This window comes from Camelus ferus, chromosome 14 (genome assembly GCF_009834535.1).
Source record: "Camelus ferus isolate YT-003-E chromosome 14, BCGSAC_Cfer_1.0, whole genome shotgun sequence".
NCBI lineage: Eukaryota > Metazoa > Chordata > Mammalia > Artiodactyla > Camelidae > Camelus > Camelus ferus.
This window is the reverse complement of record NC_045709.1, coordinates 54835229-54844137: the sequence shown is the minus strand read 5'-3', so window position 1 is coordinate 54844137 and position 8909 is coordinate 54835229. Positions and strand designations below refer to the sequence as shown.

Genomic DNA, 8909 nt, shown 5'->3' with positions numbered 1-8909 from the left:
AGCCAGGTGCTCAAGGTTAACACAATAATGATAAGTCACACTTACATTGTGTACTCTTTACATGATGTGACTGTGTTAGCCCTCTGCCCCTTAGGTCTATCTCCCCAAAACACATAATTATAGTCTAATCATGAGAAAAACATTAAACACATCCCAATCGAGGGATATTCTACAAATACCTACCAATACTCCTCCAACCTGTCAAGGTCATCAAAAACAAGGAAACTCTGAGAAACTGTCACAGCCAAGAGGAGTCTCAGGAGACATGGCTACTGAATGTAATGTAATGTCATGAATGAGACCCTGGAACAGAAAAAAGAACATTAAGTAAAAACTAAAGTAACCAGAATAAATTATGGACTTTAGTTGATAATACTGTATCACTGTTAGTTCATTAATTTTAACAAATGAACCAAAATAACATGAGATGTTAATAATAGTGGAAACTGGGTGTGTTGGGTATGTAGAAACCCTGTACTATTTTTCTCAATCGTCCTAAAACATTAGCACTGCTGTAATATAAAATACTTATGTTTTATAATGTTATAAAATGTATGAGTCAAGGATTTTTTAAAATAATATTATATTTTATTATCACAAATATGGACTTTTTCAGGCATTATTTTCACTTTTACTTCTTGAGTTTCTCCTCATATTGGTCAATTTAGATTTTCTAGGAATATTTAAAAAAATCAACATGAAATTCAAAATTTCAAGTGAAAAAAAAAGGCACGTTCATAATAGTTCAGCAAAATGGTGTGAAGAACAGTTATTTTAGAGGTATCAAATTGACTGCTCTCATGTCTAACTCCTCAAGTACAATAACTCTTTTAATTAATAAATTTTATTTTTTAGAGAATTTTTAGGTTCACTACAGTAACTTTTAAGTATAATTTTGTAACTAAAAAGAGCCAATAACAGTTGCTTGCTTGGTTGATTTTACAATAAATATTTTGCTCCCTACTATGTAACACTTACCTATAAATGCCAATAATAATTGCAACAAAATCTTTTGCTTTTAAAGCTGTGTAAAAGGCAGAAATAATCATGTAATCATCTTGTAATTATATGGTACTTACTATGCAATTACATAGTAAATACATTGTAAATTCAAAATAATTACATGGTTATTTGCATTATGCATAGTATCTAATCCAATTTTGACACATAAAACAGTGGTAGCATCCGAAGGGTTACCCAGATTTCTCCCACCTACACCACAGGATCAGGAATAATGGAAGTAATTAAAGGAAGTCCTTGAACAAATGCATGATAGTATATGATTGGAAACTATCCATTCATATTTATGACATAGGTAGAATTATAAATTAGTGCAGAATGCGATTAGCAATTAGACTACAAATTATCAATTAAAATTTATGCTAACAATGATTTTGGTGTTGGTGATATCAAATGATATTTTATCAAGAAAAATTAAGTGAAGACTTTTTAGAAGAAAAAAACTGCCATAATAGCATTTTATGTGTTATATTGGTTTCTAAGGGGCTGCTATTTTGTATTTTTAATCATCAAGATAGTATTGATGAAACAGAAAATATTAACAGAAATATTTGAATTTATTTAGTAATATTTACAGAAGTTTGTACTATGTCTGAGTCCTTAAAATGTTTAGACTCCTAAATGACAATTTCGGCTTTTTGAAAATAGGAACAAAATTTATCTGAAAAAGTAAGTTCCTTGAGATGCTGACTTCTCCTGTAATGACAGAAAAAGAAGCACAAAGACTCTCTCCTCAACAAAACAATTGTTACATACAATTATCTTAAGAAAACAACTAATTTAAGTCTTTGTAAATTATCCTGTGAGCATACAGCAAATGGAAAAACATTCATTCAATAAAATCTACTAAATTCTAGTAATAATAATGAGAGTCTGTGGCATTTGAACCACATCCCATTGCCTCTTCACACTCAAAAAGCTTCATCTTAAAGGGCTCCCTCTCTTTCTGGTTCCCAATCTAAGCAACTGTGCTACCACAAGGTGGCCAAGCCATTGGCATTTCTTATTTCCTCCAACTTCACGTTGCTAAAGCTGTATTTTGGGCAAGCATAGCCAAGAGGGTCAAGGTTCCCTTCCATCACCCAGTCTTACTCACTCAGCAAAATCACAGACACCTCAAAACCAGAATACTGAGCTCTGTTTACTCCCCACAACACCTTGCTTCTAGGGTGGACGTTCCAAAGAAGGGACAAGCCAAGAAGACTAGGTAATGCTCAGGGGCTTGTCATAGAACACAGGAATAACTCCAGGAGAAATTATAACTCCTGGAGAAAATAACTCCAGGGCGTTATTCCTGGTCCCATATCTTGTGCAGCTATGCAGAGGTTATACCCAATGGGCAAGACACACTTTAGGGACAAAAAGCTTCACAGTTCCACCTGAGGGAATTGATTTTATTTGGAAAAAAATGTGAAGAATTTCATGCCTGTGGGAGAAAGGGGAGATGTTGCAAACAACAGTGACCTTGGTAGAGAGCCACTAGAAGGATGCACAGAGCTTTACCAGTAGCAGAACAACTGAGATGTTTTCCCAAGTCTGACAGAGGAAAGGGCTGTCCCAGAAGAACTGCTGGGATCGCATTTAACCCTGGGGTACAGCAACGTGGTGCACAAGCTCCAGGTTGAACCAGTTGAGGAGCAATCAGAACAGGAGCGAAGATAGAAATGAAGACATTCCTCAGGCCACACGCAGATCCACAGCAAAGGACAAAAGCCTCACTGGAAGTAGAAACTTAAGCACAACCTCTGACAGAACACGGGCTGAACAGTAAGCGACTGTGACAAGAAGCAATTACTAATAAGCCAGGTTTAAAAATAAAATCACATTATCCTAGGCAGTCTGGAAGACTGTGTGCATGCCCAAGTCAGCTCTGAAAAGTGATCATTCAGGGAAAATCCATGCTAATAGTTCTGCATTGCATGGGGAAAGGTGCAGTGCAAACATGTAAACTCTGAATGGTGGTAGCAGCCATTAACCATATATGCATTGAACTGCAAAAGGCAAATGTCTAACAGGCCAAGGGGACCTAAGCACATCTTTTAACCAGTAAGTGGCCTATGGTGACCCATGACAATTTCTAAAGTCAAGTAAAAAAGATGATATCCACTTGAGCTAGGTCGTCAGAGACTGTACATTGCAATGGTAATGGACTTCACACAGTTCACCAGCTCACTAAACAAATCAGTGATAACTAAACAAATGGCAACATCAACCCTGAGGGGCAATTTTCAAGAAAAAATTAGGAAAACACGCAAAACATGCAAAAAAAGAAAAACGTGACATGTACACATGAAAATAAAGGCAATTCAAGGAGAAAACCACAGTCTTTTCAACAAATGGTGCTGAGACAATACCTCCATGCAAAAGATTGAATTTGGGTTCCTACTATTACTGAGTCCAGACTTGCTCTGCACACCACATAACAGGCCAATAAATTGGGAGACAAGGTGTTGGGGCAAGGAATAATGTCTTAATTCAGAAAGCCAGCAGACCGAGAAGATGGGGGACTAATGTCCTAGAGAACCATCTTACCAAAGTCAGAATTCAGGCTCCTTTTATACCAAAAAGGGGAGAGGATGTGATTAGTTGTTGCAAACTTCTTTATGTTAGACTCCTTTGTTCTTGCTGCTGTCCACGTAAGTCAGGTCAAGATGTTCCTTTAAATTTCTAACAAGACAAATGTCATTTTCTCTTCTGCAACTTTTTATCTCTACATGAGTGGAAAAGTATTATACCCTTAAAAGTCAGAGCTTTGAGAATTGGCTATTCTGTATATTTCAGGCTCTAGGCAACATTCTTTTACAAAGGGTGAAGAACCAGCATGACCAAGCACAAGAAACAGCACAGGGTTAGAGGTAAAGGAACAGATCTAATATGGAGTCAAATTTATTCTTCCCTATTACACTATCTCCCATCACCAAAAAAAAAAAAAAAAAAAAAAAAAGAAAGAAAATCACTCAAAATAGATCATAGGTCTAAATGTAAAAGCTAACATTGTAAAACCTTCAGTGGAATACATAAGAATAACTTCTTATGACCTTGGATTAGATAATGATTTCTTAGATATAATACCAAACACATAAAAGGACAGATAATCCAATTTAAAACTGGGCAAAGGATTTGTATAATCATTTCTCAACAAAGACTTGCATGGTTAACAAGCTCATGAAAAGATGCACAACAACATTATACAAATCGAGACCACAATGATTTACCACTTCACGCCTACCAGGATAGATGCAATCAAAAGGATAGATAAACCATATTGTCAAAGATGTAGCAAAATTGGAACCTTCATGCATTGTCAGTAGGTGAGTAAAATGCTGTAACCACTTGGAAAAAAGTTGACAGTTTCTTAAAAAGTTGAGCATAAATTTACCATGTGATCCAATAATCCCACACCTAGATTAATGCAAGAGAAATGATAACATTTATCTACATGAACAGTTCTATATAAATGATCAGAGTAACAATATTTGTAAATAACCCACAAGTGGTAACAATGCATACATCCATCAGCTGGTAAATGTATAAAAATCATGACTATCTCTACAATGGAGTAGTACTTGACAATTAAGAATTAATGAAGCTTTGATACATGCTACAATGTGGATGAACCACTAAAACAGTATATTAAATGGAGAAAAGAAGCAGATGCAAAAGATCACATTTTGTATGATTTTATTTATGTGAAATGTCCAGAAAAAGTAAATATTTAGAGGTAGTAAGTAGATTAGTGGTTGCCTGGGACTGAAGTTGGGAACAGGGAATAAGGGCACTGGGTACCAGTTATCTTTTGGGAGTAATGGACATCTTCTAAAATTAGATTGTGATAATGTTTGCACAACTCTGTCAATTTAACAAAAATCATCAAATTGTACTCTTAAACCAAGTGAATTTATAGCATATATATAATATCTCAATAAACTTGCTTTTTAAAAAGTAAGTTCCATAATAAATAACTATAGTTATATGACATATCTCAAGTCAAAGAAGTTAATACTAAACATAGAATGATATAGATACATATGCTTTCCCTTTGTCACCCATTTCATCACACTTTCTCCCAATTATTTGGGAAATAATGAGTATCAGTCACCACAGAAAGCTGAAATTAAAAATTGTAATCTATACCTGATCTATTCTAAGTAATAGAAACAAGTCCCCTTTAAGTATTTAAAAGAATACTCAAATTTTATATTTTGGTTTAATTTTTCTCATAGGTGTTAAGACACATTTCCAAGTGACATGAAACTTACTATCTCAAATTTTAAAATACTTTGTTTTTCTTAGAGACAATTCTGCACTTAATTCCAGTAAGCAATATGATCTAATACCAACTTTTAGTTGAATTTTTGCTGCTATCTTAAAAATACATCTTGCATAATGTATGATAATATGGATTAAATCAAAAGGCATAATGTTAACATCCAACCCTGTTGTTTATTCAACTCAATCTACTTCTATATACAAATCTGATATTTACCTCTTAAAATATTTAACAGGCATAAGTGCCCATAAATCAGTTATGACAATCATTGTTAAAGCAATCAATAGTAAGGAATATGCATTAATTCAAATAATATTGATAGGCTCATGAACTTGCATCAGTCTTCTGTGAAGTAAGAAAAATGAGACATCTTCCCAAAAAATCAATATTTTCCTTTTTATGTCATTCACTTGAAGATTATCAATAATACATTACTTTTTTACCTTATGTGTCAATGTTCTAATCTTTAAATACAGGCATCTTTACATTTTAATGTAAAATAATAATCTACAAGGAACTGAGAGGTTAAACACCATTTGATAAAAATATTTTTTTAAGTTTTATTATTGCTTAAAACACATATGTATATATACTTACGCACGTACACATATATATACTTAAACAGATATGTTCATGTACCATTGATGTATTTTTGTGTGCAGTAGTGTAAGAAAATTCTATCTTTTAAAATGCACCCCTCTCCCTGGGGAGAAAAATCCTTTTGTGTTTCATTCTAAAGGTAAATTGCATGAAGGAAACAACAGAAATATCAACACACATTTTTTTCAGCCCTTGTGAACTGGGATGTTATACAGGTATGTACTTAGGTAAATATACAAAATGTGAAATTACAACACCCATTCTTCAAAAAAGAAACATTTTAATTGGTTAGAGGTGGAAAATATCTACTTGACAGTCAGTTTCTCACTTTTCACGTAAGTGCTTTGCTGCTTGGATGCCTAATCTTGTTTAGTGTAGGAAAAGTAATTTGACATGAAAGTACCTAGATGGCTGCCGAAAATTAATTGCCAATTAAAAAAGAAAAATGTTTGTGCTACTCTATAAACAATCCAACATATAAACCTTTCAGTCTTGTTGCTTTATTTATGTCTTTATAGATCTGGTTTCAAGCTATTTGCATACAATTTACAAATTCATATTATAATTCTCCAGTATATTTATGATTTTATAGTTGTATATATTTTACCTCCATGAGAAATATTTATTTCTGTATGCTTCTGTTGCTTATTATTTAACAAAAACATCACATTGCATTTGATAGTTTATGTATCTTCTTTAGAATAAGACATTTTTATTCGTAAAGGAGAAAGAAAATACTTTACCACCACGAAGAAGCACAGATAAGTACATGTGTGTATGCACACAAAGCACACACACCACACACAACACACTACGTCACAGAAATCCGGTTTTAGAAAATGCTCTGTACCCTTCATCTCTATATTGGTCTCCAAAATATGGAGAGTAACAATTTTTTAGAGGTAAGAGGAAGAGCTTTCTCATGTGAAGAACATTTCTTTTTTGAGACATTTATGAATTCTAAGTTTCAGTACTTGAATACTTCTAAACTATTGTTCATTTAGGAATCTAAATTGGCAAAAAGGAAAACCATTCAAATTCTTAACCCTCTCTTCTAAAAGGATAATTTGGGATTGAAGATAAAATCTGGAGCCACATAGAGCAAATCAATTGAAGAGAGTAAAATGACAGTATTCTAAAAATGTTAAAAGAGAAACCAGTAATGATATATAATATAATATAATAATTTATATATTATATATATATATATATACACAGAGAAAGTAATGAAGAAATATTGAGGAAATAATGTTTGAATCTAGATGTGAGTAAACTAGATGTTCCCAGCAGTATAAAATATAATAAAAATGAAAGACAAGACTCAATATAGTTTTCTACAACGTAGTGTTATGCAATGCACAGGAGTTCAAATCCTGTGCAATATGATAGCTGCACTAACTTTTAGAACTCCAACTATATTCTTGCCTAGTAAAGAATTGCAATTTTAGGTTTTTACATAACTATCAAAGACCATTTTATATTTGTGTTATAGTTTTGTAGGGTCTTGTATGTAAGTAACACTGTCCTACTTACTATCTGCCATATTTTCATACTTCCCACTTTGAAATTTCGACAGCTTTTTTCTGGCTATGTAAAGTTACCAGTGAGATGAAAAGGGTCATTTATTCCCGATCAAATATTCATCAAAGCTATCGTACTGCACCGGGGGTGAGGAGTGGATGATGAAAATAATACATGTGTTATATCTATGGCATCTGCCCTGCCTTTTCCTTCCCCAATATCCTGCTTATGGAGGTTTTGATGACTATGGTGGCTATAATAACTCTGGCTATGGAAATGATGGCTTTGATGACAGATTGAAAGATGTTAAGAGGTATGAGAGGTCACAGCTATGGTGGAGCTGCTGATGCAAGTTCAGGTTTTCATGGTGGTCATTTTGTACATATGAGAGGATCATGTTTTCTTTCAAGTGAAAATGACATTGCTAATTTCTTCTCACTACTAAATCCAATACTAGTTCATAGTGATATTGAAGCTGAAGGCAGAGCAACAAGAGAAGCAGATGTAGAGTTTATGACATGTGAAGATGCGGTAGCTTGCCACGTCTGAAGATAAGAATAATATGCAACATCAATACATTGAACTCCTCTTGAATTCTAGTCCTGGAGATGGTTCTGGAACGGGAAGTTCTAGAATGGAATGTTACAGAAAAGATGGAACAGATGAAAAGAGAGATTATGAATCTGTTGGAAGAATGGGAATGGGGAACCATTTAAAGTGGTATTCCTGATGGCTTAGGTGCTGGTGGAGTCGGTGGAGGTTACCACGGACAAGACGGCATGAATGGAGGTGGATGGTGTGTAATGTATTGACACATAACCACCAATACACAAAGTTCCGACCACAGTGTCTAGGCTGCTAGGCTTCCTGACAGATTTAATTTCTTTTGTATTTTAGGAACTGAATGCCTGAAAAAAAGTGTTTTCAAAATATTACTTGGTAAAGCAACAGATTGTGATAAGAAATGTTTTCTGTAGGTTTTATTTGTTGCATACTTTGACTTAAAAGTAAAATTTTATATTAAAAAATAAGTATGTGATATGCCCCCCATCACTTCAAATGAACTATTGCAAAAGCAGCGAAGAATATACATCTTAGTATTTATTGATTTCCTATTAAATGGTCTATACTCTGAGAGGTGCCCTTACCTAGTTTATGTCATTACTCTTCTGCAAGGTAGATATTAATAGCTCTAATAATGTGAAAAAGAAAGCAATAGATCCTCTCAAAATACAATATTACTTTGCTTTTGCATTCATGGGTCTACAGAATGGTTTCTTACTTTATTTCTCCAGTTTTAGTTCCTGTACTTTTTAAAACACTTGAAAATAATGCTCAGCTGAAATAAGTGCTTATCATTTCCCAAACAAGTCTCAGTAGAACATCTTTGCTCCAGGAATCAATTTTATTTAAAAAATTGAGGGCAAGTGAAAACTAATGGCTTTATAACATTGCAATATATTAATAATAAATTGTTATATGGTATAAAGTGCATATT

General features: G+C 33.7%; 1 pseudogene; it reads left to right on the top strand.

Annotated features, from left to right (window-relative positions):
• Positions 1–7329: 7329 nt before the first annotated feature.
• On the top strand, positions 7330–8431 carry LOC102512590 (annotated as a pseudogene).
• The last annotated feature ends 478 nt before the right edge of the window (positions 8432–8909 follow it).